Genomic DNA, 15031 nt, shown 5'->3' with positions numbered 1-15031 from the left:
TGAAGTCTGGGAAAGGTACTCAGAGTGTCACAGCTAACTTCAAGATGGAACAGATTACTAAGCATAAGGAGTTATGACATGTTATAAGAGACCATTCAACGTGAAGTGGGCAGTTAACACCTCTGCAATTGTGGACAAAGGAGGGTTGTTAGATTACAGATTGGATTTATGGCTCATTACAACAATGTTTTTACTGAGTTCATGATTTTTAGTGTCTAGCAAAGTTATGAATTTAAGCTCCTGAGCTTGTCTTTTGAAGGCGTTCTGCAGGTTTCCTTTGAGGATGAGGATTGAGAGGTCAGATGTGGAGTGATCATTTTGTGAAAAGTGTTTCCCCATGGGTATTTTTGTCTTCTCTGAATAAATTCATTTGGGAGCATGGTGATTGCCTTGTTTCACCCAAATAGTTGTTGGTTAGGTCATTTAGCACACTGGGTGAGGTATACCCAATGTTGTGATAGGCATGTGTAGTACCCATGGATCTTGAAAAGTGTGTTATGGAGCCTATTGATCATCATGGCATTAGAGATGTGTTTGCAGGTTTTGCTTCTGTTATGGCAGGGTCCGGTGCTGCTTTGAGTTGGTGTGCCCTCATCTATGGGGAGCTTGTTTGTGATGATGAGCTTGGTGAGGTGGGGGCATTGTTTGAAGGCTAGAAAAGGGGGTTGGGGAAAGATTTCTCTCAGGATGTGGTCCCTATTGGGTATAGGTTGTAATTGCTTAATGGATACTCCTTATATTTTCCAGTGTGGGGAGGTATGTGACAACTAGAACTGTGTAACTGGTGCTTCCCACCCTATATTGAAGCAGGTTCCCCTGGGATATTTGGGTGGCTGTAACTGTACAGGTTGCCAACTCACCACCACGGCGCTTCCTGCTGGTTGCTCCGGGAATTAGCTCTGTCCAGCTGTGGAGCGCCCTCTGCAGGTAGTGTCTCATCTGTTGTCTGCCCTGCTGTTTGTCTGGGACCCACATTGCTCCCTGGTTTGTGGCGTCCTCTTCTGGATACAGCCCTCCAGCTATGCCCCACTTGGTTCTCTCCCCTTCCGGGGGTATCAGCAGTCCTCAGTCTGCAGCTGCCCTTGTGGCCAACTGCATTCCCAGAATCTAGCCCCTTGCCTCAGGGGCAAGCCAAAGTCTGTATCGGGCCATGCTCCTCTAGGGCCAGGTGCAGTGTTAGGGGGACAGGGGGGACCCAGGCCCTCCCACTACTCCAGGTATTGGCTAAGGGATCTTCTGGCGTCAGCTATGTCCTGCCCTCCTCCTCTTCCCTCTACTGCTCACGCTCCATTTGGCCCTTGCACCTTCTCGGCCCTTTCTTTCAGGGGCCTCACCCTGGCAGGTATCTGGCTGGAGATTTCCCTCTGCTCCCCTGAGCCTGCCCAGTGCTGCTCTGTCTAAGGTGCACAGCCACTCCAAGGGCTGCTATTAATTCTTTATCTGCCAAAGTGGGGCAACTGCCCCACTACAGTGGCCCATTCCATGATGTGATCTGTTTCTCTGGAGTGTCCTTATTTGGTGAAGACTTTCTTAAGTATGTTAAGATGTATATCCTGGGTTTTCTTTTCAGAATATATTCTGTGGTATCTGTATGCCTGGTTGTATTTGGGGTGGTTACTGGATCTGTGAATGTAAGTGTGGTGATCTATGAATTTCTTATGTATGGTCATCTGTTGGGTTCCATTGTTGAAGCTAATCATGGCGTCAGGGAAGTTGATGCTGGGAGTGGAATCCTTAGGATTCTTGGAAATGGAAGAGGGAATTTGGGGTCAGAATTTTCAATGGCACTGTAGAGACAATATGCTTGACTGGCAGCCACTGATAACTATCATTTTAAATATAAATATAGCAGGATATCCTTTTTCAGGGGATCTCAAAACTTTCTGCAAATACAGGCATCATGTCACATACACCATTGCAATGAAATCACCTGTGGAATGTGGCAGCTATTATAAGTATGTACAGCAGTCCTGTCCAGCTGTTCAGGAAAAGGGGTGAAGAGCATGCTATCCAGTTAAAACTGTAGGAAATATAGGTACATTGCAATTAATCAGTTTGGAAATCATTGGTGATTCATTTTATATCCATGTATCTATCCCAGACTTGTAGCACCTGAACATGAGCAACTCTTTTGCATACAGAGCTTGCAATGGAACTAATGAGAATTCTTGTAGGATTAGGCCGTTAATCTTTTCATCTACTGCAATGACATCTAATGTAATTTCTAAGACCCTTCAGCCTAAGACTTGTAAGGTAGCTAACTACTGCAAACATTTAGTCATCTGCCAGATGTTCCAAGGGTAGATTATTTCATGAAGCACAAGGAAAAAGTACTGGCTGAATCACCAGAGTGAGAGAAACATTCACTGTTGCATACTGAGTTCCTGGACATTGCTGCTATTAGAATAGTTTCACAGCAGCTGAGAAATCTGATCCAACACAGCCCCCAAATTGCAAACAAGTCACAAAGAGCAAACACACACCCTGAATTAAAGGTGAAGAAATCTTCCTCACTATATCTTATGGTTGCTTCCAATGTTCCCTCTAATTTTTTCCATCCATGTGGTGGAATAAATTTTGTTACATGCACCGAGGTATGTGCCTATGTGTGCCACCAGTAGAAACAAAAAACCTAGATATATATTTTTTAAAAGGAATAATTACTCCAGCCAGGACAGGTTAGGCATTTTAAAACTCAGCCTTAAATTTAATTCTTTGAGTATTAAGAGAAATAAAAATTATGAAATGTATAGACTAGTCAAAACACTAAAATAACACTTTGAAAGAATACAATTACAGAGAATATATGTGCACTGCAAGAAGTACCAAAGGTAACAACAATACAAGAATGTGTTGGGAGGTGAGTGTGACACAGTGTGTGTGTGTGTGTGTGTGTGAGAGAGTCAGTGAGTGAGTGAGTTGGCTGCTGGGGAAATCTGAGAAACAGTGCACTGTCTCTTTAAGAAAGGCATTCAGGCACCTCACCATTCAGACCATGGCAGCTCCAAGTCCTCCTGAGCCAGGCTGTCCCCTCTCCCCTGTTCTGTGGAGATGGGGGGCAAAGGGGAGGGGACACTCTGAAATCAGCTCCCCCCCTCCCCCCCCCCTCCGCTCGGCACAGCCAGCAGGAGGGTCCCGGGAGCAGTTGCAGGATGGAGCCATGTGGGGAGAGGGGCACCTAAACACATGCTGTGGGCTGTGTGTGATCTGCTATCAGCTGGGCGGCACTTAAATCTCTGCTGCATGGCTGCCCAAGCATGCAGTTTACAGGGAACACAGGTTGCTTCCCCCGGTTGACTCATAGGCACTGACTCTGTGGGTGCTCCGGGGCTGGAGCATCCACGGGGAAAAATTGGTGGCTGCTCAGCACCCACCAGCAGCTCTCCACCCAGCTCGCCTCCGCCTCTGCCTCCTTCCCTGAGCACGCTGCCTGCCATTTTTCCCCCTGCGCTTGCACCACGAAACAGCTGTTTCGTGTGGCTGAGAGGGCGGGGGGAGGAAGGGGAACGTGGCGTGCTTGGGGAAGAGACAGGGTGGAGTTGGGGCAAGGACTTTGGGAAAGGGGTTGGCATGGAGGCCGGGAAAGGGTGGGGTCAGGACAGGGCCAGGGTGGAGGGGGCGTGAGCACCCACCCGTGCTGACTACCATAATTTCACTGCATCCAAATAGAGATTCAGCCAGATCTCATCCATGTTCCAATCTCCTCAGAGACTGTTTTGTTAATTTTCTTTATAAACAATTGGGTAAAAGGCACGTATTTATCTGTTGCTACTAAGATTTTGAATAAAAGCTTGTCTACACTAGGTTTCTTAGGCATGTTTAACTCCATCAGTGTTAGATACATTGGGAGCCTTGTGTAGATAAACTGCTAGTTTTGTTTTAAGCAGTGTCTGTCATGGTACTTAAAACACTGTTGGCCTGCTTATGTTAGGAATCATAATGTTACTAACCCTGATGGACCTGAAATAGTAAACATTTCGTAAGTTTTCAACTGTAGACAAGATTGAATGGACAAAGATAAAGTAGATGAGGGAGATGTTTCAGCATCTTTGTCCTGATTTCCTTAACCAGAATGACAATGTAAATTGAAATATTTAACAGTCCACAAAAAAAATCAGCAATATGCAAACTCATATGCCTTATCAGAATATTGTTGCATAAATTTGTATAGGGTTGCAAAGTTCCAGGCCTGTTGAATCTATTTCAACAGCGGGACAATATTTTAAATTATTTTTGGTCTGTTTGTGTCAAGAGTGTTTTACAAGTTCACTACTTTCTTCAGATCAGAAGAATTTGTATACATTACTGGACAGTATTATAGCAGTTAAATCATTACCAACTTGGTTAGTGTTTCTAAACTAATCTTTTATTTCTAAAGATACCATACTGAATGGATTCTTTCTAATAATAATAACTAATAATAGTTGTGGGCAATAGTAGCAAGAGTATGAACTGAGCCCCCTGCTGGCCATCTCTCACCAACCCTTGCAGAGTATAAAGGCTGATCTCTAGACATTGTAGTCAGTTACTTTGGTCAGTGCAGCAATTCCCCTGGGGGCTCTAGTGCCACCTGGGCTGTTACTCTAGCTCTCTTCCATGCTCCAATGACACTCATCAGGTATCCTTTTCAACCTGCCTTCTAGTCAACTTAGTTCAGATTTCTACATTTGAGGCCTTTGCTGTAGTGCTTTGGTGCCTCACTTGTTGTTGGGTAGCCTTAAGGTTACTTGGCACATCAACCCTTTGATTTTTGGTGCTTGAACCGACTTCAGGTATATGAGATCCCTGAGGTGGGTGTGATGACAGCAATGGTGTGATCCCAGGGATGGTAGATGCCTCTGCTGCAGGCATTTGAGTTCCCCTGAAGGCCTGGAAGAAGCTTGAGAACTTCTTATGCTGGAGAGTACTTGAAGGCTGAGATTGCACTGTATTGTCGTAAACCGGCCTCTCACCTGTATAGCCTTTTCTTCAAGGGTGAACAGAGAGAGTCTGTTAGTAAAGCCAGCTTTCAGTGACTGCTTTTAATAGAGATCCACAACTCTATGCACTGGGTGTTTAGCCTCAAGGCCACCACAAGCTGAAGGGTCATACATTCTCTTTTAATAAGCAAAGTCCAAAGGGTTTTTGAAAGGCTTCAGAAAGTTTTGCTGGTTTGCCACTAACCATTACTCTGCCAGACCTTTTATTCTATGGCCCTTGGTCACGTGTGTCCTGAGTGTTTGTTTTGAGGCTACAAGATCAAGGGTTGGATTTTTTGTTTTGTTTTGAAAACTTTTCAGATTACACCCTTTTCCCCATTCCTATTCCTTGGTGTTAAGACTTGGTGCTGCAGGAAATCCAGTTGCTCTAGACAAAGAGCCATCAAATCATAGATTATTAGGGTTGGAAGGGACCTCAGGTGTTGCGTCACGGTGCCTCTCAGGCGGGCCTGGACCGAGCCCATCAATCAATGTGATTGGTAGCAAAGTCATTTATTTCTCTCCAGCATGCTCTTATATACAATTATGGCAAGCAATCAAGCAGTTGCTAATTGGTTAATAAAATACACACAGGCACAGCTGTAACTTCATAGGGTAATTATCATCCTGTACAACTTTCTGATTTATTATCCTGTTTACTGCCTACTTGGCAGCTGAGAACCAGCCCAAGGCCACTTAGTCTCTAACATACCCAAACATACCCATGTGCCAAATTCCCACAATTCCCCCCTTCTCTTAAAATCAAAAAAAAAAGGAGAGAATGCATTAGCAGTACATTCCCAACTTATAAAATCAATACTACAATCTACACAAGCCAAAACAAAAAGGCAAATAAAAACACCAGCTGCCTAACTAAACCGTAACAATATCTTCCGCAGTGCCCTACTTTCTCATGACAACTTTATCTCATCCCTCTGTTCTTGTGACCACGCTACTGTAACTTTCCACTCAGTGAGTGATCCATACATGGACTGTTTACGCTGTCTGGGGGAAACCCATCTCAGTGATCGCTGCAAGATTTGCAGATCCGTCAAGCCTTGGACCAAGAAGGAAAGAGACATTTGGCTTCGAGGCATTCTGATGGAGTCGGCGTTGACCCCAGCTCTGGTGCGCTGCTTCGAGTCAGCACCAAGTACCGCAGTGTCGGTACGTGGCAATCCTTTGGTGCCTTCCACCAGTCGGCACCGCTCCCTGTCCGCGGGGCACACCAAAAAGGCTAAGAAGAGGTCGTCTCCGCTGAGACACCGGAGCAAGACCAGGGGAGAGACTAGACCCATAATGGGCAGTTCTTTATCCGTGTCAGCCTCCAGACCTTTGACTCAGGTTGAGCAGAACAGCCTGGCCCACTTGGCGCTGATCTCCCCGAATGTCCCGGTGCCGTCTCTTCCGATACCAGGGGCACCACCGCCGTTGGCTCCCCAGTCCAGAGGCAAGCCACCACTTGGATCTCCACCTGCTCGGTACCGTTCACAGTGTAGGGAATGTTCCCGATATGTTTCACCACTCAACAACTGCACTGTGCGCAGTCCATGCTGGTCTCCATCGTCCCCCACCAGGTTGTTTGGTTGGGTTCCGCCTGGCAGGGGTTCCAGGCACTGCTCTGCCTCAAGGGACCGTAGACCTCATGAGGGGAGTGGGCCCCGTCGAGACCGGGACAGACGGCACTGAAGGTCCTCATCTCCGAGAGGATACCATAGCCCATCGTGATACGGGCATTGACGCTGTTCCCGTTCTTTGTTTCGCTCCAGGACCCCGCCGCATCACCCCTTACGCAGTCCTGGGCATTGATCGCTGGCACCTTGCCATCGCAGATCCACCTGTTGGAGCCGATTGCGGAACAGCTGCTACTGGTGGTACTCCCGCTTCTCCACTCCAGGATCACAGTCTCATGATCGGCACCGTTCCCGACATCACCACTCGTCCCAATCCCAGGACAGCGGCCGGTTGTATGCCAGCCCAAACTCCCTTCGTAGTCCTCAGTCGATGGGACAGGCTAGTCGGTCTGAACAGCCTGTTCCGCTGGTGCCACAGCAGGTGCAGTGACACCGGGCTCCTTGGCTGGCACTGTGGTACCAATGGGCCCTGTGGGCCCCGATGCAGCCCCCGGTGGTGGCTTGCTTGGTGGCCGGAGCCCTTGGCAAGACTGTTGGCCTCCCAGAAAGGAGTCAGTGGGGCGTTCATCTCTGGTTCAGCGCCCGGAGGGCAACCAAGTGGTTGGACCTCCAATATCAGTGGGTAAGCAGAGTACCTCATTGCCCTAATTGCTCCCCGATGAAGCAATTAGGGCCTCTCCTCCACCTGTTCCACAGGAGGACTCTAAGGCCCACCAGGAACTGTTGAAAAGGGGGGCATCGAGCCTCAGCCTTCAAGCCGAGGAGGTGAAGGAACCCTCAGACTATCTTCAACGTCCTCTCAGCCTCGGCACCAGGCAGGGGTGCCACGAAGGGGTGGCAAAAATTTCAAATGCCTTGTGCCAAACCGTGGCTTCGTTGCCCCCCCATCTTTAAGAGGGCGGAACGCAAGTACTTTGTGCCCACCAAGAGGCATAAATACCTGTACAGCTACCCTAACCCTAACTCCTTGGTGGTCAAGTTGGTCAACCACAGGGAGAGGCAGGGCCAACCAGCCCCTACTCTGAAAAATAAAGACTCAAGGAGGCTGGACTTATTCGGGAGAAAGGTTTATTTGTCCTCAAGCTTCCAGTTAAGGGTGGCAAACCATCAGGCCCTCCTGGGACGGTATGAGTTCAGTTTATGGTGCTCTCTGCCCAAATTTGAGGACTCCCTTCTTGTCACGCTACTGGAGGAGTTCAAGGCTCTGGTAGAGGAGGGTACAGCGGCTGCCAGGGCGACCTTGCAGGCAGCGTTGGATGGTACAGATACGGCTGCAAGGTCTGTGGCCTCCATGGTGTCCAGGAGGAGGGCTTCGTGGCTTCTGCTGTTGGGGCTATCCAGCGAGGCACAGAATTCCTTGCAGGACCTTCCGTTCAGTGGCAAGGCCCTGTTTGCGGAACAGAGGGGTGTGAAATTGCACGGCTTGAAAGATTCCTGCACACCACTTAAGACACTTGGGCTCTTTGTCCTGGCTCTGGCCAGGACCAAGTTTAAGCCTCAGCAGGCTCCCACCCAGGTCACCCACTCTAACTATGAGCCCCCTTATAAAAAGTAATGGGACTGTAAAACACCCGCGGAGGCAGTCCCTGTCTGCCCCCCAGCCTGGGCCTTCCCAGGGCAAACAAGTAGGGAAAGGTCAGTTTTGACGGGACGCCTGGGGGCAACTTACCAGTTCATACCAGGGATCCACCCGCAATAAAGCTTCCCTTCTCCAACCAGTTGTGTGCTTTTCTCCCGGAGAGGTTGCGGCTGACCTCGGACTGTTGGGTCCTTAACACCGTCTCCCAGGGCTACACCCTCCAGTTTACCTCTGCCTCGCCCAAACACCCTCCATCGCCATCACTCCTGGGGGACCACTCTCACGAGGCCCTGCTCAAGCAGGAGGTGGGGAGGATCCTTGGCCTAGGAGTGGTGGAAGTAGTACCAGCATAGTGCAGACATGAGTACTACTCCCGCTATTTTCTTATCCCGAAGGCCAAAGCGGGGGTGCTCAGGCCCATCTTGGACCTGCAAGGCCTGAACCAGTACATGGTAGAGCTCAAGTTTTGCTTGGTCTCTCCGGCCTCCATCATCCCCTCCCTGTATCCCGGGGACTGGTACGCTGTCCTCGATCTACAGGACACGTTCTTCCACATTCATATATTCGAGGGACACAGGCGTTTCCTCCATTTCATGGTTGGGCAGGAACACTACCAATTTACGGTCCTCCCATTTGGCCTGTCCCAGGATATTCACAAAGTGCATGTCTGTGGTGGTGGCCTACCTCAGATGTCATGGGGTTCAGATCTTCCCCTATCTCAACGACTGGCTGGTCAAGGGCAGCTCCACGTCTCAGGTGTGGGATCACATTGCGCTCCTCCTGTCCATGTGTGCCACCCTGGGCCTGTTGGTAAACGACACCAAGTCCACATTAATCCCAGTGCAGCGCATAGAGTTTATCAGGGCAGTCCTGGACGCGACATCGGCCAGGGCCTCCCTCCCACTGGACAGATTCGAGACCCTGAAAGGGCTCATCGACACAGTCACAAAGTTCCCTGTGACCACAGCCAGAGCATGCCTCCAGCTCCTCGGTCACATGTTGGCGTGCACATATGTGGTTTGCCACGCCAGGCTCAGGATGAGGCCTCTCCAGCTCTGATTGGCCTCAGTGTTTTCCCAGTCCAGAGACAGGATGGACAAAGTCCGCCCTGTGCCCGAACTGGTGATAACCTCCCTACAATGGTGGTCCTCCCCAGGGAACATGCTTCACAGGGTCCTGTTCAGGGGCAGGCCCCCATCGATGGAGCTGATGTCTGACGTGTGGGACCTGGGGTGGGGAGTCCATGTGGGGAACGTTCAGACCCAAGGTCTGTGGTCCGTTCAGGACCTTGTCCTGCATATAAATGTCAGGGAGCTCAGGGTGGTCTGGCTGGCATGCGTGGCCTTCCGCTCACTCCTAGAGGGCAGAGTGGTCAAGGTTCTCATGGACAATATGGCCTCAATGTTTTACATCAGCAGGCAAGGCGGGGTCCACTCCTCTGCCAGGAAGCCCTCAGGCTGTGGGACTTCTGTATAGCCCATGACATTTGCCTACAAGCCCGCCACTTACTAGGTGCCCGGAACTCGCAGGCAGATCGTCTGAGCTGAGACTTCTCCTCTCAGCATGAATGGTCACTGCACCCAGAGGTGGTGCACAGGATTTTCCAAGAGTGGGGAACTCCCCAGGTGGACCTATTCGCAACTCGGCAGAACTGCCAGTGTCCCCGTTTCTGCTCCAGGGGTTGGACGTGGGCGCCATCTCCAATGCCTTCCTCTTATCCTGGTTGGGCCACCTTCCCTATGCCTTCCCCCCGATCCCGCTGATCAGCAAGGTCTTGGAGAACATAAAAACGGACAGGGCCCGGGTCCTCCTAATTGCCCCGGCATGGCCAAGACAACATTAGTACGGGACTCTCACAAGCCTGGAAGTCGCCCTGCCGTGGCCATTGCAGTCCCACCCAGACCTGCTCTCCCAGCACCAGGGCCATCTCCTCCACCCCAACCTAGTGGCACTCCATCTCACGGCATGGCTGTTCAGTGATTAGGCCAGGAGGAAAGGACATGTTCAGAAGGGGTTCAGCGCATCCTTCTGGAAAGCAGACGGCCCTCCACGTGCCGGGCTTACCTGGCGAAGTCTCAATTTTCCCAGCGGGCAGCCGATCAGGGCATTTCGCCCGTGGCTGTTCCTATCCAACTCATTTTAGACTACCTCCTTCACCTTAGAGCCCAAGGCCTAGCACCCTCGTCCATCACGGTGCAGTTGGTTGCCATATCAGCCTTCCACCAGCCAGTGCAGAGGCACACGGTATTCTCCTATGCTATGACTGGCCAATTCCTTAAGGGATTGGATCGTCTCTTCCCATACGTCAGGTCCCACTGGGGGCCTAAACTTGGTGCTGGCCCAGTTGATGGGTCCCCCATTTGAGCTGCTAGCTATGTGCTTCTGGTCACACCTCATGTGGAAGGCAGCCTTCGTTGTGGCAATCAAGTCAGCTAGACGAGTCTTGGAGCTCAGAGCCCTGACCTCCGAGCCCCCGTACAGGGTGTTCCATAAGAATAAGGTCCAGCTCTGACCACATCCTTCGTTCCTCCCCAAGGTGGTCTCCACCTACCACATGGGTCAGTACATCTTCCTGCTGGTGCTCTGTGTGAGACGGGCTCTGGCCTTTTATCTGGAGCGGACTAAGCCGTTCAGGAAGTCCTCGCAGCTGTTCATCACCTCGGCTGAACACATGAGAGGTCGCCCGATCTCCCCTCAGTGGCTCTCCAACTGGATCGCCTTTTGTATTCATACATGTTACGACCTGGCATGAGTCCCCCTGCCTCCGATAATGAAGGCACACTCAACTAGGGCGCAGGCCTCGTCGGCTTCCTTTTTAGCCCATGTTCCCATTCGGGACATTTGTAGGGATGCCACATAGTCTTCAGTACACACATTCACCTCACATTATGCGATTGTCTCCCAAACCAGGGAGGATGCTGGGTTCGGCAGGGCTGTACTCTGTCCTGAGTGTCTGAACTCCTACCCACCTCTAACAGATATAGCTTGGAATCACCTATTGTGGAATGCACTAGAGCAGTCACTCGAAGAAAAGACAGTTACCTTTTCCATAACTGTTCTTCAAGATATGTTGCTTGTGTCCATTCCACATCCCGCCCTCTCTGTTGGAGTTGTCTGGCAAGAAGGAACTGAGGGTGGGGGGAGCACGCAGTGCCCCTTATACCACGCCATAGAGGCACCACTCCAGAGGTTGCTAGGGGCGCTTCCCTACGGGTATTGTTAAGGGAAAAACTTCCAGCACCAGTGCACGTGGGGAGCACGCACGCCTATTGTGGAATGGACACCAGCAACACACCTTTTCTGTAACAGGTGTTCTTCAAGATGACTGTCTTTTTCTGCATGACTGATATGCAAGAAACAGCTAATGACAACTAGAACAATGCTATGCATGTTGGGACTGATGGCCGCAAATTAATTTTTTTAAACCTATGGCACATCGCTACACAAGGCTACCTCGTTTGACCCTGAGATCCAAGTGGAAGCAAGAAATTTGGGTTCTTACATCACATGCAGTTAACAGATGACAATCAACTCAATCTGCATTTGGGAATAGACTTCCATATTTCTCTTGTCCAAACTGTAGCAACCACAGATGTATCAGGGAAAGGGAGCCTATGTATCAGAGGCTCCATATCAAAGGACTTGGTGTATTCAGGAAAAACAATTACACAATGTTTTGGACAGGAGGGTAGTCCTGGATGCATTCAGAGCTTTCAGATTACTATTATCCCCAAAGGTGGTGTGGTTGAGAAGTCCTATTGGGCCACTGTTTATATAAAACAGGGACACGCTAGTTCCCCTCTGGGTCAGAAAGCCTTGCTTATATAGGAGTGGTTGCAGGATTAGGAGTTTTTTCAATAAATTCTTCCAGTGAACATTCCGGAATAGAAAGCTACTTGTCTTCGTACAGCATCGAGAAGAAGCTCCATTAGCAAGATATCCACTGTAGAAGTAGGCTCTTGTAGTTGTCTTGGAGCCCAGGAACAACACAGGTTTGCTAATCCTAACAGTCCCGTACTGGCCCAGTCAGGTAGGGTTCTAAATGCCATTGTAGGTGGCCAAAGCCAGTTCCATCAGGCTGAGAATCTGGACTCAGATCTTCATACTGATTGGGATACCCTGCTCTGTCCCATCCCAAGAGACCTTCCTTAACAGCCTGGCTCCTGACAGGATAAGGAGCTTGTAGCCGTGGTGATCTTCAAGAATATACTTTGTTTCTGATGTTTTTTGGAAATCATCTACCAGAAGGACCTACACTTCCAATTGGAAGAGTTTGTAATGTGTCTCAAATTAAAACAAAAAACCCTTTTAAGTTTACTTTAAAACTTTGAGGCCTGATTCTCTTTATACCAGCTTTACACTAATACCACTTGATTTCAATGGAGTCACCTGATTTACACCAATGTGAATGAAATAAGTTAGTTCATTGGTATATTAATAAACCTTAAGGAACCGCATATTTTACTGAGTTTGTGGAGGAGGAATTGGTTTTAAAATAAGTTATGAATATTTGAAAGTACAGGCATGAGCATGAACAGTTTTTTTTTTTTTTAAATATGGAGATAAGTATATATCTCATAGAACTGGAAGGGACCTTTAAAGGTCATCAAGTCCAGCCCCCTTCCTTCACTAGCAGGGCTTAAACAGGGCAGTTACAGCCGTAGGCTGGGGTTTTTCCGCCTCTAAGGCAAACCAAACAGCCAGACAAAGAGGACTTTGATTTCACCCCACTGGCTAACCAGAAGTCTCACAAGCAATTTCCTTAGACACTCCAGTCTCCCAGTATCACCACCAGTCCCACTCGTCCTGGGGATGAATGGTTATGAAAACCAATACCCCAATAAAAGAAAACGGTTCTCTCGATCCCAAAGAATCAAGCCCCAGACCCAGGTCAATATACACATTAGATCTTACCCACAAATCACGCTGTTGCCAGTCCTCTAGAATCTAAAATCTAAAGGTTTATTCATAAAGGGAAAAAGGTAGAGATGAGAGCTAGAATTGGCTAAATGGAATCAATTACATACAGTAATGGCAAAGTTCTTAGTTCAGGCTTGTAGCAGTGATGGAATAAACTGCAGGTTCAAATCAAGTCTCTGGAGTACATCACCCGCTGGGGTGGGTCATCAGTCCTTTGTTCAGAGCTTTAGTTTGTAGCAAAGTCCCTCCAGAGGTAAGAAGCAGGATGGAAGACAAGATGGAGATAAGCCATCAGGCTTATATAGGCTTTTCAGCAAAATGGAGTCTGGAGTCACATGGGCAAGTCCCTGCATACTTTGCTGAGTTACAAGGCGTATCTGCCTTCTCTCCATGGGTCAATTGTGTAGCTGATGGTCCTTAATGGGCCATCAAGCAGGGTAGGCCGAGCTAACACCAACTTGTCTGGGGTGTCATCCAGAAGCATAGCACAAGTTTGAAATGCAGACAGGATTGAGCCAATATTCATAACTTCAACTACAAAATGACACATGCATACTGACAGCATAATCATAACCAGCAACCCATAACCTGGTCTAAGACACCTTATATGACCCCCTTTACATAAGATTTGATGCTACTACAGGACCTTGGTTGCAACCATGTTCTGTATGGTCCCAGATTATATCAATAATGTCACACCATCCCTGACAGATTTTTGCCCCAGATCCCTAAATGGCCCCCTCAAGGTTTGAACTCACAACCCTGGGTTTAGCAGGCCAATGCTCAAGCCACTGAGCTATCCCTCCCCGCAAAGTTTAAAGTTCCAAAGAGAAGCATTCAAAAATCAGTAAATCTCATGTTAAAGTTGTTCCAGGAAGGAGATTTCTGCTATAGATGTATTGTTTTCTGTTCCTCTTCTACTTGTTAAATGTAAACCTTATCATAATCCAGTTAATGTATTCCTTTAAAATATACATGCTTTGGAATATGACAGAGTTAGTAGTGCCGGGGCAATCGTAAATCTTAGAATTACCTGTTTTTATGTTTGTTTGATCTGACAACCTTATCTTTGCGCTTAATTCTAGAGTTTTGCACTTAATACTAAAAGTGAGCTCTTCAGAGTTGACCAGAGCCCCAACAAAGAGAGGCAAATATTCCTAGTCTTGTTTTGTGGTGAATGTGGAAGAGTAATTTTAATATGAACACAATTAGTTGTTCCTTTTCTCATGTATATGGAAGCAGCTCTAGTTTCTATTTTTTGTTCACCTTTTGCATGCACACACAATAATTAACATTTCTCAAAAGGCAGGCTTTTTGTTTATAAAGTAGTGAACTGTCTGTCATAGGTGTGACAAGAGGAGTTAAGTAATACTTTTTATTGAATCAACCTCTGTTGGTGAGAGAGACAAGTTCTTCTGTGTGGCTCGAAAGCTTTCCTGTCTCACCAACAGAAGTTGGTCCAATAAAAGATATTACCTCATCCACCTTGTTTCTCTAATATCCTGCCACTGACATGGCTACAACTACACTGTCATGTGTGTATCATATATGCCTTAAGGAGCTGAAAGTTTGGAAGTGTGGTCATGGATGCTGAATTTGATCTGTTGGATCAGCTTCACCTTGTGGGCTTCTGCAGGTTTCACCTTTTAAATTGAAAAGCTTTTCAAAATCAGTACATAGTTGTTTAGTTTTACCAGTAGCCTCCTGTAGAGTAGATTCCACTGAAACGTTCAAGAATGACAACTTGACAGATAACCAGTAATGTAGGTGTTGCATTTTCAAATACATTCTAGGGTTAATGTGTGAGAATGTGAATGAGTATTCTAGAATTTCAATTTCATTGTTAATAAAGAAGGAAATATCTGGTCATGGCACTACTTAGAATGGTATGACGGGTCTTGCACCATCTCTATAGGGTTGTAGTTCTTGTAATAAATGGA

General features: G+C 48.0%; 1 protein-coding gene and 1 long non-coding RNA gene across 4 annotated transcripts in view; one reads left to right on the top strand and one right to left on the bottom strand.

Annotated features, from left to right (window-relative positions):
- The window catches only part of FCHO2 (FCH and mu domain containing endocytic adaptor 2), a 212763-nt gene that overhangs the window by 4932 nt on the left and 192800 nt on the right, over window positions 1–15031 (top strand). The gene's annotated exons all lie outside the window — the stretch shown is intronic.
- On the bottom strand, window positions 7644–14884 carry LOC120407527. Its single transcript, XR_005600086.1, has 3 exons — window positions 14786–14884; window positions 8856–8975; window positions 7644–7979 (listed from the first exon to the last, which is right to left on the bottom strand). It is a non-coding gene; the product is annotated as an uncharacterized LOC120407527 (long non-coding RNA).

This window comes from Mauremys reevesii, linkage group 6 (assembly GCF_016161935.1).
Source record: "Mauremys reevesii isolate NIE-2019 linkage group 6, ASM1616193v1, whole genome shotgun sequence".
Lineage (NCBI taxonomy): Eukaryota > Metazoa > Chordata > Testudines > Geoemydidae > Mauremys > Mauremys reevesii.
Note: the sequence above shows the minus strand (reverse complement) of the source record. Positions and strands in the feature narration are given on the sequence as shown.